The following is a 22466-nucleotide window of genomic DNA, read 5'->3' on the forward strand; positions in this document are numbered from 1 at the left end:
TCACTGGGTGTGACTCCTGTCCTTTACTGGGTGTGTCTCCTGTCCCTCACTGGGTGTGACTCCTGTCCCTCACTGGGTGTGTCTCCTGTCCCTCACTGGGTGTGTCACCTGTCCCTCACTACATGTGACTCCTGTCCTCACAGGGTGTGTCTCCTGCCCCTCACTACATGTGACCCCTGTCACTCGCTGGATGTGTATCCTGTCCCTCACTGGGTGTGAATCCTGTCCCTCACTGGGTGTGTCTCCTGTCCCTCACTGGGTGTGTCTCCTGTCCCTCACTGGGTGTGACTCCTGTCCCTCACTACATGTGACTCCTGTCCTCACTGGGTGTGACTCCTGTCCTTCACTGGGTGTGTCTCCTGTCCCTCACTGGGTGTGTCTCCTGTCCCTCACTGGATGTGACTCCTGTCCCTCACTGGCTGTTACTCCTGTCCCTCACTGGGTGTGACTCCTGTCCCTCACTACATGTGACTCCTGTCCTCACTGGGTGTGTCTCCTGTCCCTCACTACATGTGACTCCTGTCCCTCACTGAGTGTGTCTTATGACCCTCACTGGGTTTGACTCCTGTCCCTCACTGGGTGTGTCTCCTGTCCCTCACTACAAGTGACTCCTGTCCCTCACTACAAGTGACTCCTGTCCCTCACTACATGTGACTCCTGTCCCTCACTGGGTGTGACTCCTGTCCCTCACTGGGTGTGACTCCTGTCCCTCACTGGGTATGTCTCCTGTCCCTCACTACATGTGACTCCTGTCCCTCACTGGGTGTGTGTCCTGTCCCTCACTGGGTGTGTCTCCTGTCCCTCACTGGGTGTGACTCCTGTCCCTCACTGGGTGTGTCTCCTGTCCCTCACTGGGTGTGTCTCCTGTCCCTCACTGGGTGTGGCTCCTGTCCCTCACTGGGTGTGACTCCTGTCCCTCACTGGGTGTGTCACCTGTCCCTCACTACATGTGACTCCTGTCCTCACTGGGTGTGACTCCTGTCCCTCACTACATGTGACGCCTGTCCCTCACTACATGTGACTCGTGTCCTCACTGGGTGTGTCTCCTGTCCCTCACTGGGTGTGACTCCTGTCCCTAACTGGGTGTGTCTCCTGTCCCTCACTGGGTGTGACTCCTGTCCCTCACTGGATGTGTCACCTGTACCTCACTACATGTGACTCCTGTCCTCACTGGGTGTGACTCCTGTCCCTCACTGGGTCTGACTCCTGTCCCTCACTGGGTGTGACTCCTGTCCCTCACTGGGTGTGTCTCCTGTCCCTCACTGGGTGTGACTCCTGTCCTTCACTGTGTGTGTCACCTGTCCCTCACTACATGACTCCTGTCCCTCACTACATGACTGCTGTCCCTCACTGGGTGTGTCTCCTGTCCCTCACTGGGTGTGTCTCCTGTCCCTCACTGCATGTGTCTCCTGTCCCTCACTGGGTGTTACTCCTGTCCCTCACTGGGTGTGACTCCTGTCCCTCACTGGGTGTGACTCCTGTCCCAAACTGGGTGTGTCTCCTGTCCCGCACTGGTTGTGACTTCTGTCCCTCACTATTTGTGTCTCCTGTCGCTCACTGAGTGTGACTCCTGTCCCTCACTGGGTGTGACTCCTGTCCTCACTGGGTGTGTCTCCTGTCCCTCACTGGGTGTATCTCCTGTCCCTCACTACATGTGACTCCTGTCCCTCACTGGGTGTGACTCCTGTCCTCACTGGATATGTCTCCTGTCCCTCACTGAGTGTGACTCCTGTCCCTCACTACATGTGACTCCTGTCCTCACTGGGCGTCACCTGTCCCTCACTACAAATGACTCCTGACCTCACTGGGTGTGACTCCAGTCCCTCACTGGGTGTGTCTCCTGTCCCTCACTGGGTGTGACTTCTGTCCTTCACTGGGTGTGTTACCTGTCCCTCACTACATGTGACTCCTGTCCTCACTGGGTGTGTCTCCTGTCCCTCACTACATGTGACTCCTGTCCCTCACTGGGTGTGTCTCATGACCCACACTGGGTTTGACTCCTATCCCTCACTGGGTGTGTCTCCTGTCCCTCACTACAAGTGACTCCTGTCCCTCACTGTGTGTGACTCCTGTCCCTCACTACATGTGACTCCTGTCCCTCACTGGGTGTGACTCCTGTCCCTCACTGGGTGTGACTCCTGTCCCTCACTGGGTGTGTCTCCTGTCCCTCACTGGGTGTGTCTCCTGTCCCTCACTGGGTGTGTCTCCTGTCCCTCACTGGGTGTGACTCCTGTCCCTCACTGGGTGTGACTCCTGTCCCTCACTGGGTGTGTCTCCTATCCCTCACTGGGTGTGACTCCTGTCCTCACTGGGTGTGTCCCCTGTCCCTCACAGTGTGTGACTTCTGTCCCTCACTGGGTCTGACTCCTGTCCCTCACTGGGTGTGACTCCTGTCCCTCACTGGGTGTGTCTCCTGTCCCTCACTGGGTGTGACTCCTGTCCCTCACTGAGTGTGTCTCCTGTCCCTCACTACATGTGACTCCTGTCCTCACTGGGTGTGACTCCTGTCCTTCATTGGGCGTGTCTCCTGTCCCTCACTGGGTGTGACTCCTGTCCCTCACTGGGTGTGACTCCTGTCCCTCACTATGTGACTCCTGTCCTCACTGGGTGTGTCTCCTGTCCCTCATTACATATGACTCCTGTCCTCACTGGGTGTGTCTCCTGTCCCTCACTGTGTGTGACTCCAGTCCCTCACTGTGTGTGACTCCTGTCCCTCACTGGGTGTTACTCCTGTCCCTCACTGGGTGCGACTCCTGTCCCTCACTGAGTGTGACTCCTGTCCCTCACTGGGTGTGACTCCTGTCCCTCACTGGGTGTGACATCTGTCCTCACTGGGAGTGACTCATGTCCCTCACTACATGTGACTCCTGTCCTCACTGGGTGTGTCTCCTATCCTTCATTGGGTGTGACTCCTGTCCCTCACTGGGTGTGAATCCTGTCCCTCACTAAGTGTGTCTCCTGTCCCTCACTACATGTGAATCCTGTGCTCACTGGGTGTGTCTCCTGTCCCTCACTGGGTGTGTCTCCTGTCCCTCACTACATGTGACTCCTGTGCTCACTGGGTGTGTCTCCTGTCCCTCGCTGGGACTGACTCCTGTCCCTCACTACGTGACTCCTGTCCCTCACTCCGTGACTCCTGTCCCTCACTGGGTGTGACTCCTGCCCTTCACTGGATGTGTCACCTGTCCCTCACTGCAAGTGACTCCTGTCCTCACTGGGTGTGACTCCTGTCCGTCACTGGGTGTGTCTCCTGTCCTCACAGGGTGTGACTCCTGTCCTTTACTGGGTGTGTCACCTGTCCCTCACTGGGTGTGACTCCTGTCCCTCACTGGGTGTGTCTCCTGTCCCTCACTGGGTGTGTCTCCTGTCGCTCACTGGGTGTGACTTCTGTCCCTCACTGGGTCTGACTCCTGTCCCTCACTACGTGACTCCTGTCCCTCACTAGCTGTGACTCCTGCCCTTCACTGGATGTGTCACCTGTCCCTCACTGCAAGTGACTCCTGTCCTCACTGGGTGTGACTCCTGTCCCTCACTGGGTGTGTCTCCTGTCCCTCACTGGGTGTGTCACCTGTCCCTCACTACATGTGACTCCTGTCCTCACAGGGTGTGTCTCCTGCCCCTCACTACATGTGACCCCTGTCACTCGCTGGATGTGTATCCTGTCCCTCACTGGGTGTGAATCCTGTCCCTCACTGGGTGTGTCTCCTGTCCCTCACTGGGTGTGTCTCCTGTCCCTCACTTGGTGTGACTCCTGTCCCTCACTACATGTGACTCCTGTCCTCACTGGGTGTGACTCCTGTCCTTCACTGGGTGTGTCTCCTGTCCCTCACTGGGTGTGTCTCCTGTCCCTCACTGGGTGTGACTCCTGTCCCTCACTGGGTGTGACTCCTGTCCCTCACTGGGTGTGACTCCTGTCCCTCACTGGGTGTGTCTCCTGTCCCTCACTACATGTGACTCCTGTCCCTCACTGGGTGTGTGTCCTGTCCCTCACTGGGTGTGTCTCCTGTCCCTCACTGGGTGTGACTCCTGTCCCTCACTGGGTGTGTCTCCTGTCCCTCACTACAAGTGACTCCTGTCCCTCACTGGGTGTGTCTCCTGTCCCTCACTGGGTGTGTCTCCTGTCCCTCACTGGGTGTGGCTCCTGTCCCTCACTGGGTGTGACTCCTGTCCCTCACTGGGTGTGTCACCTGTCCCTCACTACATGTGACTCCTGTCCTCACTGGGTGTGACTCCTGTCCCTCACTACATGTGACGCCTGTCCCTCACTACATGTGACTCGTGTCCTCACTGGGTGTGTCTCCTGTCCCTCACTGGGTGTGACTCCTGTCCCTAACTGGGTGTGTCTCCTGTCCCTCACTGGGTGTGTCTCCTGTCCCTCACTGGGTGTGTCTCCTGTCCCTCACTGCATGTGTCTCCTGTCCCTCACTGGGTGTTACTCCTGTCCCTCACTGGGTGTGACTCCTGTCCCTCACTGGGTGTGACTCCTGTCCCAAACTGGGTGTGTCTCCTGTCCCTCACTGGTTGTGACTTCTGTCCCTCACTGTTTGTGTCTCCTGTCGCTCACTGAGTGTGACTCCTGTCCCTCACTGGGTGTGACTCCTGTCCTCACTGGGTGTGTCTCCTGTCCCTCACTGGGTGTATCTCCTGTCCCTCACTACATGTGACTCCTGTCCCTCACTGGGTGTGACTCCTGTCCTCACTGGATATGTCTCCTGTCCCTCACTGAGTGTGACTCCTGTCCCTCACTACATGTGACTCCTGTCCTCACTGGGCGTCACCTGTCCCTCACTACAAATGACTCCTGACCTCACTGGGTGTGACTCCAGTCCCTCACTGGGTGTGTCTCCTGTCCCTCACTGGGTGTGACTTCTGTCCTTCACTGGGTGTGTCTCATGACCCACACTGGGTTTGACTCCTATCCCTCACTGGGTGTGTCTCCTGTCCCTCACTACAAGTGACTCCTGTCCCTCACTGTGTGTGACTCCTGTCCCTCACTACATGTGACTCCTGTCCCTCACTGGGTGTGACTCCTGTCCCTCACTGGGTGTGACTCCTGTCCCTCACTGGGTGTGTCTCCTGTCCCTCACTGGGTGTGTCTCCTGTCCCTCACTGGGTGTGACTCCTGTCCCTCACTGGGTGTGACTCCTGTCCCTCACTGGGTGTGTCTCCTATCCCTCACTGGGTGTGACTCCTGTCCTCACTGGGTGTGTCCCCTGTCCCTCACAGGGTGTGACTTCTGTCCCTCACTGGGTCTGACTCCTGTCCCTCACTGGGTGTGACTCCTGTCCCTCACTGGGTGTGTCTCCTGTCCCTCACTGGGTGTGTCTCCTGTCCCTCACTGGGTGTGACTCCTGTCCCTCACTGAGTGTGTCTCCTGTCCCTCACTACATGTGACTCCTGTCCTCACTGGGTGTGACTCCTGTCCTTCATTGGGCGTGTCTCCTGTCCCTCACTGGGTGTGACTCCTGTCCCTCACTGGGTGTGACTCCTGTCCCTCACTATGTGACTCCTGTCCTCACTGGGTGTGTCTCCTGTCCCTCATTACATATGACTCCTGTCCTCACTGGGTGTGTCTCCTGTCCCTCACTGGGTGTGACTCCAGTCCCTCACTGTGTGTGACTCCTGTCCCTCACTGGGTGTTACTCCTGTCCCTCACTGGGTGCAACTCCTGTCCCTCACTGAGTGTGACTCCTGTCCCTCACTGGGTGTGACTCCTGTCCCTCACTGGGTGTGACATCTGTCCTCACTGGGAGTGACTCATGTCCCTCACTACATGTGACTCCTGTCCTCACTGGGTGTGTCTCCTATCCTTCACTGGGTGTGACTCCTGTCCCTCACTGGGTGTGAATCCTGTCCCTCACTAAGTGTGTCTCCTGTCCCTCACTACATGTGAATCCTGTGCTCACTGGGTGTGTCTCCTGTCCCTCACTGGGTGTGTCTCCTGTCCCTCACTACATGTGACTCCTGTGCTCACTGGGTGTGTCTCCTGTCCCTCGCTGGGACTGACTCCTGTCCCTCACTACGTGACTCCTGTCCCTCACTACGTGACTCCTGTCCCTCACTGGGTGTGACTCCTGCCCTTCACTGGATGTGTCACCTGTCCCTCACTGCAAGTGACTCCTGTCCTCACTGGGTGTGACTCCTGTCCGTCACTGGGTGTGTCTCCTGTCCTCACTGGGTGTGACTCCTGTCCTTTACTGGGTGTGTCACCTGTCCCTCACTGGGTGTGACTCCTGTCCCTCACTGGGTGTGTCTCCTGTCCCTCACTGGGTGTGTCTCCTGTCCCTCACTGGGTGTGTCTCCTGTCGCTCACTGGGTGTGACTTCTGTCCCTCACTGGGTCTGACTCCTGTCCCTCACTACGTGACTCCTGTCCCTCACTAGCTGTGACTCCTGCCCTTCACTGGATGTGTCACCTGTCCCTCACTGCAAGTGACTCCTGTCCTCACTGGGTGTGACTCCTGTCCCTCACTGGGTGTGTCTCCTGTCCTCACTGGGTGTGACTCCTGTCCTTTACTGGGTGTGTCTCCTGTCCCTCACTGGGTGTGACTCCTGTCCCTCACTGGGTGTGTCTCCTGTCCCTCACTGGGTGTGTCACCTGTCCCTCACTACATGTGACTCCTGTCCTCACAGGGTGTGTCTCCTGCCCCTCACTACATGTGACCCCTGTCACTCGCTGGATGTGTATCCTGTCCCTCACTGGGTGTGAATCCTGTCCCTCACTGGGTGTGTCTCCTGTCCCTCACTGGGTGTGTCTCCTGTCCCTCACTGGGTGTGACTCCTGTCCCTCACTACATGTGACTCCTGTCCTCACTGGGTGTGACTCCTGTCCTTCACTGGGTGTGTCTCCTGTCCCTCACTGGGTGTGTCTCCTGTCCCTCACTGGATGTGACTCCTGTCCCTCACTGGCTGTTACTCCTGTCCCTCACTGGGTGTGACTCCTGTCCCTCACTACATGTGACTCCTGTCCTCACTGGGTGTGTCTCCTGTCCCTCACTACATGTGACTCCTGTCCCTCACTGAGTGTGTCTTATGACCCTCACTGGGTTTGACTCCTGTCCCTCACTGGGTGTGTCTCCTGTCCCTCACTACAAGTGACTCCTGTCCCTCACTACAAGTGACTCCTGTCCCTCACTACATGTGACTCCTGTCCCTCACTGGGTGTGACTCCTGTCCCTCACTGGGTGTGACTCCTGTCCCTCACTGGGTGTGTCTCCTGTCCCTCACTACATGTGACTCCTGTCCCTCACTGGGTGTGTGTCCTGTCCCTCACTGGGTGTGTCTCCTGTCCCTCACTGGGTGTGACTCCTGTCCCTCACTGGGTGTGTCTCCTGTCCCTCACTGGGTGTGTCTCCTGTCCCTCACTGGGTGTGGCTCCTGTCCCTCACTGGGTGTGACTCCTGTCCCTCACTGGGTGTGTCACCTGTCCCTCACTACATGTGACTCCTGTCCTCACTGGGTGTGACTCCTGTCCCTCACTACATGTGACGCCTGTCCCTCACTACATGTGACTCGTGTCCTCACTGGGTGTGTCTCCTGTCCCTCACTGGGTGTGACTCCTGTCCCTAACTGGGTGTGTCTCCTGTCCCTCACTGGGTGTGACTCCTGTCCCTCACTGGATGTGTCACCTGTACCTCACTACATGTGACTCCTGTCCTCACTGGGTGTGACTCCTGTCCCTCACTGGGTGTGTCTCCTGTCCCCACTGGGTGTGTCTCCCGTCCCTCACTGGGTGTGACTCCTGTCCCTCACTACGTGACTCCTGTCCTCACTGGGAGTGACACCTGTCCCTCACTACATGTGAATCCTGTCCCTCACTGGGTGTGACTCCTGTCCCTCACTGGGTGTGTCTCCTGTCCCTCACAGGGTGTGACTCCTGTCCCTCACTGGGTGTGACTCCTGTCTCTCACTACGTGACTCCTGTCCTCACTGGGTGTGACTCCTGTCCCTCACTGGGTGTGACTCCTGTCCCTCACTGCATGACTCCTGTCCCTCACTACATGTGACTCCTGTCCTCACTGGGTGTGTCTCCTGTCCCTCACTGGGTGTGAATCCTGTCCCTCACTGGGTGTGTCACCTGTCCCTCACTGGGTGTGACACCTGTCCCTCACTGGGTGTGACTCCTGTCCCTCACTACATGTGACTCCTGTCCTCACTACATGTGACTCCAGTCCTCACTGGGTATGACTCCTGTCCCTCACTGGGTGTGACTCCTGTCCCTCACTGGGTGTGACTCCTGTCCCTCACTGCATGACTCCTGTCCCTCACCACATGTGACTCCTGTCCACACTGGGTGTGTCTCCTGTCCCTCACTGGGTGTGACTCCTGTCCCTCACTGGGTGTGAATCCTGTCCCTCACTGGGTGTGTCTCCTGTCCCTCACTGGGTGTGACTCCTGTCCCTCACTGGGTGTGAATCCTGTCCCTCACTAAGTGTGTCTCCTGTCCCTCACTACATGTGAATCCTGTGCTCACTGGGTGTGTCTCCTGTCCCTCACTGGGTGTGTCTCCTGTCCCTCACTACATGTGACTCCTGTGCTCACTGGGTGTGTCTCCTGTCCCTCGCTGGGACTGACTCCTGTCCCTCACTACGTGACTCCTGTCCCTCACTCCGTGACTCCTGTCCCTCACTGGGTGTGACTCCTGCCCTTCACTGGATGTGTCACCTGTCCCTCACTGCAAGTGACTCCTGTCCTCACTGGGTGTGACTCCTGTCCGTCACTGGGTGTGTCTCCTGTCCTCACTGGGTGTGACTCCTGTCCTTTACTGGGTGTGTCACCTGTCCCTCACTGGGTGTGACTCCTGTCCCTCACTGGGTGTGTCTCCTGTCCCTCACTGGGTGTGTCTCCTGTCGCTCACTGGGTGTGACTTCTGTCCCTCACTGGGTCTGACTCCTGTCCCTCACTACGTGACTCCTGTCCCTCACTAGCTGTGACTCCTGCCCTTCACTGGATGTGTCACCTGTCCCTCACTGCAAGTGACTCCTGTCCTCACTGGGTGTGACTCCTGTCCCTCACTGGGTGTGTCTCCTGTCCCTCACTGGGTGTGTCACCTGTCCCTCACTACATGTGACTCCTGTCCTCACAGGGTGTGTCTCCTGCCCCTCACTACATGTGACCCCTGTCACTCGCTGGATGTGTATCCTGTCCCTCACTGGGTGTGAATCCTGTCCCTCACTGGGTGTGTCTCCTGTCCCTCACTGGGTGTGTCTCCTGTCCCTCACTGGGTGTGACTCCTGTCCCTCACTACATGTGACTCCTGTCCTCACTGGGTGTGACTCCTGTCCTTCACTGGGTGTGTCTCCTGTCCCTCACTGGGTGTGTCTCCTGTCCCTCACTGGATGTGACTCCTGTCCCTCACTGGCTTTTACTCCTGTCCCTCACTGGGTGTGACTTCTGTCCTTCACTGAGTGTGTTACCTGTCCCTCACTACATGTGACTCCTGTCCCTCACTGGGTGTGACTCCTGTCCTCACTGGGTGTGTCTCCTGTCCCTCACTGGGTGTGACTCCTGTCCCTCACTACATGTGACTCCTGTGCTCACTGGGTGTGTCTCCTGTCCCTCGCTGGGAGTGACTCCTGTCCCTCACTACGTGACTCATGTCCCTCACTACATGACTCCTGTCCCTCACTGGGTGTGTCTCCTGTCGCTCACTGGTTGTGACTTCTGTCCCTCACTGGGTGTGTCTCCTGTCGCTCACTACGTCACTCCTGTCCCTCACTGGGTGTGTCTCCTGTCGCTCACTGGGTGTGACTTCTGTCCCTCACTGGGTCTGACTCCTGTCCCTCACTACGTGACTCCTGTCCCTCACTGGGTGTGACTCCAGTCCCTCACTGGGTGTGACTCCTGCCCTTCACTGGATGTGTCACCTGTCCCTCACTACAAGTGACTCCTGTCCTCACTGGGTGTGACTCCTGTCCCTCACTGGGTGTGTCTCCTGTCCCTCACTGGGTGTGACTCCTGTCCTTCACTGTGTGTGTCACCTGTCCCTCACTACATGACTCCTGTCCCTCACTACATGACTGCTGTCCCTCACTGGGTGTGTCTCCTGTCCCTCACTGGGTGTGTCTCCTGTCCCTCACTGCATGTGTCTCCTGTCCCTCACTGGGTGTTACTCCTGTCCCTCACTGGGTGTGACTCCTGTCCCTCACTGGGTGTGACTCCTGTCCCAAACTGGGTGTGTCTCCTGTCCCGCACTGGTTGTGACTTCTGTCCTTCACTATTTGTGTCTCCTGTCGCTCACTGAGTGTGACTCCTGTCCCTCACTGGGTGTGACTCCTGTCCTCACTGGGTGTGTCTCCTGTCCCTCACTGGGTGTATCTCCTGTCCCTCACTACATGTGACTCCTGTCCCTCACTGGGTGTGACTCCTGTCCTCACTGGATATGTCTCCTGTCCCTCACTGAGTGTGACTCCTGTCCCTCACTACATGTGACTCCTGTCCTCACTGGGCGTCACCTGTCCCTCACTACAAATGACTCCTGACCTCACTGGGTGTGACTCCAGTCCCTCACTGGGTGTGTCTCCTGTCCCTCACTGGGTGTGACTTCTGTCCTTCACTGGGTGTGTTACCTGTCCCTCACTACATGTGACTCCTGTCCTCACTGGGTGTGTCTCCTGTCCCTCACTACATGTGACTCCTGTCCCTCACTGGGTGTGTCTCATGACCCACACTGGGTTTGACTCCTATCCCTCACTGGGTGTGTCTCCTGTCCCTCACTACAAGTGACTCCTGTCCCTCACTGTGTGTGACTCCTGTCCCTCACTACATGTGACTCCTGTCCCTCACTGGGTGTGACTCCTGTCCCTCACTGGGTGTGACTCCTGTCCCTCACTGGGTGTGTCTCCTGTCCCTCACTGGGTGTGTCTCCTGTCCCTCACTGGGTGTGTCTCCTGTCCCTCACTGGGTGTGACTCCTGTCCCTCACTGGGTGTGACTCCTGTCCCTCACTGGGTGTGTCTCCTATCCCTCACTGGGTGTGACTCCTGTCCTCACTGGGTGTGTCCCCTGTCCCTCACAGTGTGTGACTTCTGTCCCTCACTGGGTCTGACTCCTGTCCCTCACTGGGTGTGACTCCTGTCCCTCACTGGGTGTGTCTCCTGTCCCTCACTGGGTGTGACTCCTGTCCCTCACTGAGTGTGTCTCCTGTCCCTCACTACATGTGACTCCTGTCCTCACTGGGTGTGACTCCTGTCCTTCATTGGGCGTGTCTCCTGTCCCTCACTGGGTGTGACTCCTGTCCCTCACTGGGTGTGACTCCTGTCCCTCACTATGTGACTCCTGTCCTCACTGGGTGTGTCTCCTGTCCCTCATTACATATGACTCCTGTCCTCACTGGGTGTGTCTCCTGTCCCTCACTGGGTGTGACTCCAGTCCCTCACTGTGTGTGACTCCTGTCCCTCACTGGGTGTTACTCCTGTCCCTCACTGGGTGCGACTCCTGTCCCTCACTGAGTGTGACTCCTGTCCCTCACTGGGTGTGACTCCTGTCCCTCACTGGGTGTGACATCTGTCCTCACTGGGAGTGACTCATGTCCCTCACTACATGTGACTCCTGTCCTCACTGGGTGTGTCTCCTATCCTTCATTGGGTGTGACTCCTGTCCCTCACTGGGTGTGAATCCTGTCCCTCACTAAGTGTGTCTCCTGTCCCTCACTACATGTGAATCCTGTGCTCACTGGGTGTGTCTCCTGTCCCTCACTGGGTGTGTCTCCTGTCCCTCACTACATGTGACTCCTGTCCTCACTGGGTGTGTCTCCTGTCCCTCACTGGGTGTGAATCCTGTCCCTCACTGGGTGTGTCACCTGTCCCTCACTGGGTGTGACACCTGTCCCTCACTGGGTGTGACTCCTGTCCCTCACTACATGTGACTCCTGTCCTCACTACATGTGACTCCAGTCCTCACTGGGTATGACTCCTGTCCCTCACTGGGTGTGACTCCTGTCCCTCACTGGGTGTGACTCCTGTCCCTCACTGCATGACTCCTGTCCCTCACCACATGTGACTCCTGTCCACACTGGGTGTGTCTCCTGTCCCTCACTGGGTGTGACTCCTGTCCCTCACTGGGTGTGAATCCTGTCCCTCACTGGGTGTGTCTCCTGTCCCTCACTGGGTGTGACTCCTGTCCCTCACTGGGTGTGAATCCTGTCCCTCACTAAGTGTGTCTCCTGTCCCTCACTACATGTGAATCCTGTGCTCACTGGGTGTGTCTCCTGTCCCTCACTGGGTGTGTCTCCTGTCCCTCACTACATGTGACTCCTGTGCTCACTGGGTGTGTCTCCTGTCCCTCGCTGGGACTGACTCCTGTCCCTCACTACGTGACTCCTGTCCCTCACTCCGTGACTCCTGTCCCTCACTGGGTGTGACTCCTGCCCTTCACTGGATGTGTCACCTGTCCCTCACTGCAAGTGACTCCTGTCCTCACTGGGTGTGACTCCTGTCCGTCACTGGGTGTGTCTCCTGTCCTCACTGGGTGTGACTCCTGTCCTTTACTGGGTGTGTCACCTGTCCCTCACTGGGTGTGACTCCTGTCCCTCACTGGGTGTGTCTCCTGTCCCTCACTGGGTGTGTCTCCTGTCGCTCACTGGGTGTGACTTCTGTCCCTCACTGGGTCTGACTCCTGTCCCTCACTACGTGACTCCTGTCCCTCACTAGCTGTGACTCCTGCCCTTCACTGGATGTGTCACCTGTCCCTCACTGCAAGTGACTCCTGTCCTCACTGGGTGTGACTCCTGTCCCTCACTGGGTGTGTCTCCTGTCCCTCACTGGGTGTGTCACCTGTCCCTCACTACATGTGACTCCTGTCCTCACAGGGTGTGTCTCCTGCCCCTCACTACATGTGACCCCTGTCACTCGCTGGATGTGTATCCTGTCCCTCACTGGGTGTGAATCCTGTCCCTCACTGGGTGTGTCTCCTGTCCCTCACTGGGTGTGTCTCCTGTCCCTCACTTGGTGTGACTCCTGTCCCTCACTACATGTGACTCCTGTCCTCACTGGGTGTGACTCCTGTCCTTCACTGGGTGTGTCTCCTGTCCCTCACTGGGTGTGTCTTCTGTCCCTCACTGGATGTGACTCCTGTCCCTCACTGGCTGTTACTCCTGTCCCTCACTGGGTGTGACTCCTGTCCCTCACTACATGTGACTCCTGTCCTCACTGGGTGTGTCTCCTGTCCCTCACTACATGTGACTCCTGTCCCTCACTGAGTGTGTCTTATGACCCTCACTGGGTTTGACTCCTGTCCCTCACTGGGTGTGTCTCCTGTCCCTCACTACAAGTGACTCCTGTCCCTCACTGTGTGTGACTCCTGTCCCTCACTACATGTGACTCCTGTCCCTCACTGGGTGTGACTCCTGTCCCTCACTGGGTGTGACTCCTGTCCCTCACTGGGTGTGTCTCCTGTCCCTCACTACATGTGACTCCTGTCCCTCACTGGGTGTGTGTCCTGTCCCTCACTGGGTGTGTCTCCTGTCCCTCACTGGGTGTGACTCCTGTCCCTCACTGGGTGTGTCTCCTGTCCCTCACTACAAGTGACTCCTGTCCCTCACTGGGTGTGTCTCCTGTCCCTCACTGGGTGTGTCTCCTGTCCCTCACTGGGTGTGGCTCCTGTCCCTCACTGGGTGTGACTCCTGTCCCTCACTGGGTGTGTCACCTGTCCCTCACTACATGTGACTCCTGTCCTCACTGGGTGTGACTCCTGTCCCTCACTACATGTGACGCCTGTCCCTCACTACATGTGACTCGTGTCCTCACTGGGTGTGTCTCCTGTCCCTCACTGGGTGTGACTCCTGTCCCTAACTGGGTGTGTCTCCTGTCCCTCACTGGGTGTGTCTCCTGTCCCTCACTGGGTGTGTCTCCTGTCCCTCACTGCATGTGTCTCCTGTCCCTCACTGGGTGTTACTCCTGTCCCTCACTGGGTGTGACTCCTGTCCCTCACTGGGTGTGACTCCTGTCCCAAACTGGGTGTGTCTCCTGTCCCTCACTGGTTGTGACTTCTGTCCCTCACTGTTTGTGTCTCCTGTCGCTCACTGAGTGTGACTCCTGTCCCTCACTGGGTGTGACTCCTGTCCTCACTGGGTGTGTCTCCTGTCCCTCACTGGGTGTATCTCCTGTCCCTCACTACATGTGACTCCTGTCCCTCACTGGGTGTGACTCCTGTCCTCACTGGATATGTCTCCTGTCCCTCACTGAGTGTGACTCCTGTCCCTCACTACATGTGACTCCTGTCCTCACTGGGCGTCACCTGTCCCTCACTACAAATGACTCCTGACCTCACTGGGTGTGACTCCAGTCCCTCACTGGGTGTGTCTCCTGTCCCTCACTGGGTGTGACTTCTGTCCTTCACTGGGTGTGTCTCATGACCCACACTGGGTTTGACTCCTATCCCTCACTGGGTGTGTCTCCTGTCCCTCACTACAAGTGACTCCTGTCCCTCACTGTGTGTGACTCCTGTCCCTCACTACATGTGACTCCTGTCCCTCACTGGGTGTGACTCCTGTCCCTCACTGGGTGTGACTCCTGTCCCTCACTGGGTGTGTCTCCTGTCCCTCACTGGGTGTGTCTCCTGTCCCTCACTGGGTGTGACTCCTGTCCCTCACTGGGTGTGACTCCTGTCCCTCACTGGGTGTGTCTCCTATCCCTCACTGGGTGTGACTCCTGTCCTCACTGGGTGTGTCCCCTGTCCCTCACAGGGTGTGACTTCTGTCCCTCACTGGGTCTGACTCCTGTCCCTCACTGGGTGTGACTCCTGTCCCTCACTGGGTGTGTCTCCTGTCCCTCACTGGGTGTGTCTCCTGTCCCTCACTGGGTGTGACTCCTGTCCCTCACTGAGTGTGTCTCCTGTCCCTCACTACATGTGACTCCTGTCCTCACTGGGTGTGACTCCTGTCCTTCATTGGGCGTGTCTCCTGTCCCTCACTGGATGTGACTCCTGTCCCTCACTGGGTGTGACTCCTGTCCCTCACTATGTGACTCCTGTCCTCACTGGGTGTGTCTCCTGTCCCTCATTACATATGACTCCTGTCCTCACTGGGTGTGTCTCCTGTCCCTCACTGGGTGTGACTCCAGTCCCTCACTGTGTGTGACTCCTGTCCCTCACTGGGTGTTACTCCTGTCCCTCACTGGGTGCGACTCCTGTCCCTCACTGAGTGTGACTCCTGTCCCTCACTGGGTGTGACTCCTGTCCCTCACTGGGTGTGACATCTGTCCTCACTGGGAGTGACTCATGTCCCTCACTACATGTGACTCCTGTCCTCACTGGGTGTGTCTCCTATCCTTCACTGGGTGTGACTCCTGTCCCTCACTGGGTGTGAATCCTGTCCCTCACTAAGTGTGTCTCCTGTCCCTCACTACATGTGAATCCTGTGCTCACTGGGTGTGTCTCCTGTCCCTCACTGGGTGTGTCTCCTGTCCCTCACTACATGTGACTCCTGTGCTCACTGGGTGTGTCTCCTGTCCCTCGCTGGGACTGACTCCTGTCCCTCACTACGTGACTCCTGTCCCTCACTACGTGACTCCTGTCCCTCACTGGGTGTGACTCCTGCCCTTCACTGGATGTGTCACCTGTCCCTCACTGCAAGTGACTCCTGTCCTCACTGGGTGTGACTCCTGTCCGTCACTGGGTGTGTCTCCTGTCCTCACTGGGTGTGACTCCTGTCCTTTACTGGGTGTGTCACCTGTCCCTCACTGGGTGTGACTCCTGTCCCTCACTGGGTGTGTCTCCTGTCCCTCACTGGGTGTGTCTCCTGTCCCTCACTGGGTGTGTCTCCTGTCGCTCACTGGGTGTGACTTCTGTCCCTCACTGGGTCTGACTCCTGTCCCTCACTACGTGACTCCTGTCCCTCACTAGCTGTGACTCCTGCCCTTCACTGGATGTGTCACCTGTCCCTCACTGCAAGTGACTCCTGTCCTCACTGGGTGTGACTCCTGTCCCTCACTGGGTGTGTCTCCTGTCCTCACTGGGTGTGACTCCTGTCCTTTACTGGGTGTGTCTCCTGTCCCTCACTGGGTGTGACTCCTGTCCCTCACTGGGTGTGTCTCCTGTCCCTCACTGGGTGTGTCACCTGTCCCTCACTACATGTGACTCCTGTCCTCACAGGGTGTGTCTCCTGCCCCTCACTACATGTGACCCCTGTCACTCGCTGGATGTGTATCCTGTCCCTCACTGGGTGTGAATCCTGTCCCTCACTGGGTGTGTCTCCTGTCCCTCACTGGGTGTGTCTCCTGTCCCTCACTGGGTGTGACTCCTGTCCCTCACTACATGTGACTCCTGTCCTCACTGGGTGTGACTCCTGTCCTTCACTGGGTGTGTCTCCTGTCCCTCACTGGGTGTGTCTCCTGTCCCTCACTGGATGTGACTCCTGTCCCTCACTGGCTGTTACTCCTGTCCCTCACTGGGTGTGACTCCTGTCCCTCACTACATGTGACTCCTGTCCTCACTGGGTGTGTCTCCTGTCCCTCACTACATGTGACTCCTGTCCCTCACTGAGTGTGTCTTATGACCCTCACTGGGTTTGACTCCTGTCCCTCACTGGGTGTGTCTCCTGTCCCTCACTACAAGTGACTCCTGTCCCTCACTACAAGTGACTCCTGTCCCTCACTACATGTGACTCCTGTCCCTCACTGGGTGTGACTCCTGTCCCTCACTGGGTGTGACTCCTGTCCCTCACTGGGTGTGTCTCCTGTCCCTCACTACATGTGACTCCTGTCCCTCACTGGGTGTGTGTCCTGTCCCTCACTGGGTGTGTCTCCTGTCCCTCACTGGGTGTGACTCCTGTCCCTCACTGGGTGTGTCTCCTGTCCCTCACTGGGTGTGTCTCCTGTCCCTCACTGGGTGTGGCTCCTGTCCCTCACTGGGTGTGACTCCTGTCCCTCACTGGGTGTGTCACCTGTCCCTCACTACATGTGACTCCTGTCCTCACTGGGTGTGACTCCTGTCCCTCACTACATGTGACGCCTGTCCCTCACTACATGTGACTCGTGTCCTCACTGGGTGTGTCTCCTGTCCCTCACTGGGTGTGACTCCTGTCCCTAACTGGGTGTGTCTCCTGTCCCTCACTGGGTGTGACTCCTGTCCCTCACTGGATGTGTCACCTGTACCTCACTACATGTGACTCCTGTCCTCACTGGGTGTGACTCCTGTCCCTCACTGGGTGTGTCTCCTGTCCCCACTGGGTGTGTCTCCCGTCCCTCACTGGGTGTGACTCCTGTCCCTCACTACGTGACTCCTGTCCTCACTGGGAGTGACACCTGTCCCTCACTACATGTGAATCCTGTCCCTCACTGGGTGTGACTCCTGTCCCTCACTGGGTGTGTCTCCTGTCCCTCACAGGGTGTGACTCCTGTCCCTCACTGGGTGTGACTCCTGTCTCTCACTACGTGACTCCTGTCCTCACTGGGTGTGACTCCTGTCCCTCACTGGGTGTGACTCCTGTCCCTCACTGCATGACTCCTGTCCCTCACTACATGTGACTCCTGTCCTCACTGGGTGTGTCTCCTGTCCCTCACTGGGTGTGAATCCTGTCCCTCACTGGGTGTGTCACCTGTCCCTCACTGGGTGTGACACCTGTCCCTCACTGGGTGTGACTCCTGTCCCTCACTACATGTGACTCCTGTCCTCACTACATGTGACTCCAGTCCTCACTGGGTATGACTCCTGTCCCTCACTGGGTGTGACTCCTGTCCCTCACTGGGTGTGACTCCTGTCCCTCACTGCATGACTCCTGTCCCTCACCACATGTGACTCCTGTCCACACTGGGTGTGTCTCCTGTCCCTCACTGGGTGTGACTCCTGTCCCTCACTGGGTGTGAATCCTGTCCCTCACTGGGTGTGTCTCCTGTCCCTCACTGGGTGTGACTCCTGTCCCTCACTGGGTGTGAATCCTGTCCCTCACTAAGTGTGTCTCCTGTCCCTCACTACATGTGAATCCTGTGCTCACTGGGTGTGTCTCCTGTCCCTCACTGGGTGTGTCTCCTGTCCCTCACTACATGTGACTCCTGTGCTCACTGGGTGTGTCTCCTGTCCCTCGCTGGGACTGACTCCTGTCCCTCACTACGTGACTCCTGTCCCTCACTCCGTGACTCCTGTCCCTCACTGGGTGTGACTCCTGCCCTTCACTGGATGTGTCACCTGTCCCTCACTGCAAGTGACTCCTGTCCTCACTGGGTGTGACTCCTGTCCGTCACTGGGTGTGTCTCCTGTCCTCACTGGGTGTGACTCCTGTCCTTTACTGGGTGTGTCACCTGTCCCTCACTGGGTGTGACTCCTGTCCCTCACTGGGTGTGTCTCCTGTCCCTCACTGGGTGTGTCTCCTGTCGCTCACTGGGTGTGACTTCTGTCCCTCACTGGGTCTGACTCCTGTCCCTCACTACGTGACTCCTGTCCCTCACTAGCTGTGACTCCTGCCCTTCACTGGATGTGTCACCTGTCCCTCACTGCAAGTGACTCCTGTCCTCACTGGGTGTGACTCCTGTCCCTCACTGGGTGTGTCTCCTGTCCCTCACTGGGTGTGTCACCTGTCCCTCACTACATGTGACTCCTGTCCTCACAGGGTGTGTCTCCTGCCCCTCACTACATGTGACCCCTGTCACTCGCTGGATGTGTATCCTGTCCCTCACTGGGTGTGAATCCTGTCCCTCACTGGGTGTGACTCCTGTCCTTCATTGGGCGTGTCTCCTGTCCCTCACTGGATGTGACTCCTGTCCCTCACTGGGTGTGACTCCTGTCCCTCACTATGTGACTCCTGTCCTCACTGGGTGTGTCTCCTGTCCCTCATTACATATGACTCCTGTCCTCACTGGGTGTGTCTCCTGTCCCTCACTGGGTGTGACTCCAGTCCCTCACTGTGTGTGACTCCTGTCCCTCACTGGGTGTTACTCCTGTCCCTCACTGGGTGCGACTCCTGTCCCTCACTGAGTGTGACTCCTGTCCCTCACTGGGTGTGACTCCTGTCCCTCACTGGGTGTGACATCTGTCCTCACTGGGAGTGACTCATGTCCCTCACTACATGTGACTCCTGTCCTCACTGGGTGTGTCTCCTATCCTTCACTGGGTGTGACTCCTGTCCCTCACTGGGTGTGAATCCTGTCCCTCACTAAGTGTGTCTCCTGTCCCTCACTACATGTGAATCCTGTGCTCACTGGGTGTGTCTCCTGTCCCTCACTGGGTGTGTCTCCTGTCCCTCACTACATGTGACTCCTGTGCTCACTGGGTGTGTCTCCTGTCCCTCGCTGGGACTGACTCCTGTCCCTCACTACGTGACTCCTGTCCCTCACTACGTGACTCCTGTCCCTCACTGGGTGTGACTCCTGCCCTTCACTGGATGTGTCACCTGTCCCTCACTGCAAGTGACTCCTGTCCTCACTGGGTGTGACTCCTGTCCGTCACTGGGTGTGTCTCCTGTCCTCACTGGGTGTGACTCCTGTCCTTTACTGGGTGTGTCACCTGTCCCTCACTGGGTGTGACTCCTGTCCCTCACTGGGTGTGTCTCCTGTCCCTCACTGGGTGTGTCTCCTGTCCCTCACTGGGTGTGTCTCCTGTCGCTCACTGGGTGTGACTTCTGTCCCTCACTGGGTCTGACTCCTGTCCCTCACTACGTGACTCCTGTCCCTCACTAGCTGTGACTCCTGCCCTTCACTGGATGTGTCACCTGTCCCTCACTGCAAGTGACTCCTGTCCTCACTGGGTGTGACTCCTGTCCCTCACTGGGTGTGTCTCCTGTCCTCACTGGGTGTGACTCCTGTCCTTTACTGGGTGTGTCTCCTGTCCCTCACTGGGTGTGACTCCTGTCCCTCACTGGGTGTGTCTCCTGTCCCTCACTGGGTGTGTCACCTGTCCCTCACTACATGTGACTCCTGTCCTCACAGGGTGTGTCTCCTGCCCCTCACTACATGTGACCCCTGTCACTCGCTGGATGTGTATCCTGTCCCTCACTGGGTGTGAATCCTGTCCCTCACTGGGTGTGTCTCCTGTCCCTCACTGGGTGTGTCTCCTGTCCCTCACTGGGTGTGACTCCTGTCCCTCACTACATGTGACTCCTGTCCTCACTGGGTGTGACTCCTGTCCTTCACTGGGTGTGTCTCCTGTCCCTCACTGGGTGTGTCTCCTGTCCCTCACTGGATGTGACTCCTGTCCCTCACTGGCTGTTACTCCTGTCCCTCACTGGGTGTGACTCCTGTCCCTCACTACATGTGACTCCTGTCCTCACTGGGTGTGTCTCCTGTCCCTCACTACATGTGACTCCTGTCCCTCACTGAGTGTGTCTTATGACCCTCACTGGGTTTGACTCCTGTCCCTCACTGGGTGTGTCTCCTGTCCCTCACTACAAGTGACTCCTGTCCCTCACTACAAGTGACTCCTGTCCCTCACTACATGTGACTCCTGTCCCTCACTGGGTGTGACTCCTGTCCCTCACTGGGTGTGACTCCTGTCCCTCACTGGGTGTGTCTCCTGTCCCTCACTACATGTGACTCCTGTCCCTCACTGGGTGTGTGTCCTGTCCCTCACTGGGTGTGTCTCCTGTCCCTCACTGGGTGTGACTCCTGTCCCTCACTGGGTGTGTCTCCTGTCCCTCACTGGGTGTGTCTCCTGTCCCTCACTGGGTGTGGCTCCTGTCCCTCACTGGGTGTGACTCCTGTCCCTCACTGGGTGTGTCACCTGTCCCTCACTACATGTGACTCCTGTCCTCACTGGGTGTGACTCCTGTCCCTCACTACATGTGACGCCTGTCCCTCACTACATGTGACTCGTGTCCTCACTGGGTGTGTCTCCTGTCCCTCACTGGGTGTGACTCCTGTCCCTAACTGGGTGTGTCTCCTGTCCCTCACTGGGTGTGACTCCTGTCCCTCACTGGATGTGTCACCTGTACCTCACTACATGTGACTCCTGTCCTCACTGGGTGTGACTCCTGTCCCTCACTGGGTGTGTCTCCTGTCCCCACTGGGTGTGTCTCCCGTCCCTCACTGGGTGTGACTCCTGTCCCTCACTACGTGACTCCTGTCCTCACTGGGAGTGACACCTGTCCCTCACTACATGTGAATCCTGTCCCTCACTGGGTGTGACTCCTGTCCCTCACTGGGTGTGTCTCCTGTCCCTCACAGGGTGTGACTCCTGTCCCTCACTGGGTGTGACTCCTGTCTCTCACTACGTGACTCCTGTCCTCACTGGGTGTGACTCCTGTCCCTCACTGGGTGTGACTCCTGTCCCTCACTGCATGACTCCTGTCCCTCACTACATGTGACTCCTGTCCTCACTGGGTGTGTCTCCTGTCCCTCACTGGGTGTGAATCCTGTCCCTCACTGGGTGTGTCACCTGTCCCTCACTGGGTGTGACACCTGTCCCTCACTGGGTGTGACTCCTGTCCCTCACTACATGTGACTCCTGTCCTCACTACATGTGACTCCAGTCCTCACTGGGTATGACTCCTGTCCCTCACTGGGTGTGACTCCTGTCCCTCACTGGGTGTGACTCCTGTCCCTCACTGCATGACTCCTGTCCCTCACCACATGTGACTCCTGTCCACACTGGGTGTGTCTCCTGTCCCTCACTGGGTGTGACTCCTGTCCCTCACTGGGTGTGAATCCTGTCCCTCACTGGGTGTGTCTCCTGTCCCTCACTGGGTGTGACTCCTGTCCCTCACTGGGTGTGAATCCTGTCCCTCACTAAGTGTGTCTCCTGTCCCTCACTACATGTGAATCCTGTGCTCACTGGGTGTGTCTCCTGTCCCTCACTGGGTGTGTCTCCTGTCCCTCACTACATGTGACTCCTGTGCTCACTGGGTGTGTCTCCTGTCCCTCGCTGGGACTGACTCCTGTCCCTCACTACGTGACTCCTGTCCCTCACTCCGTGACTCCTGTCCCTCACTGGGTGTGACTCCTGCCCTTCACTGGATGTGTCACCTGTCCCTCACTGCAAGTGACTCCTGTCCTCACTGGGTGTGACTCCTGTCCGTCACTGGGTGTGTCTCCTGTCCTCACTGGGTGTGACTCCTGTCCTTTACTGGGTGTGTCACCTGTCCCTCACTGGGTGTGACTCCTGTCCCTCACTGGGTGTGTCTCCTGTCCCTCACTGGGTGTGTCTCCTGTCGCTCACTGGGTGTGACTTCTGTCCCTCACTGGGTCTGACTCCTGTCCCTCACTACGTGACTCCTGTCCCTCACTAGCTGTGACTCCTGCCCTTCACTGGATGTGTCACCTGTCCCTCACTGCAAGTGACTCCTGTCCTCACTGGGTGTGACTCCTGTCCCTCACTGGGTGTGTCTCCTGTCCCTCACTGGGTGTGTCACCTGTCCCTCACTACATGTGACTCCTGTCCTCACAGGGTGTGTCTCCTGCCCCTCACTACATGTGACCCCTGTCACTCGCTGGATGTGTATCCTGTCCCTCACTGGGTGTGAATCCTGTCCCTCACTGGGTGTGTCTCCTGTCCCTCACTGGGTGTGTCTCCTGTCCCTCACTGGGTGTGACTCCTGTCCCTCACT

This window comes from Pristiophorus japonicus, unplaced genomic scaffold, assembly GCF_044704955.1.
Source record: "Pristiophorus japonicus isolate sPriJap1 unplaced genomic scaffold, sPriJap1.hap1 HAP1_SCAFFOLD_435, whole genome shotgun sequence".
Taxonomy (NCBI): domain Eukaryota; kingdom Metazoa; phylum Chordata; class Chondrichthyes; family Pristiophoridae; genus Pristiophorus; species Pristiophorus japonicus.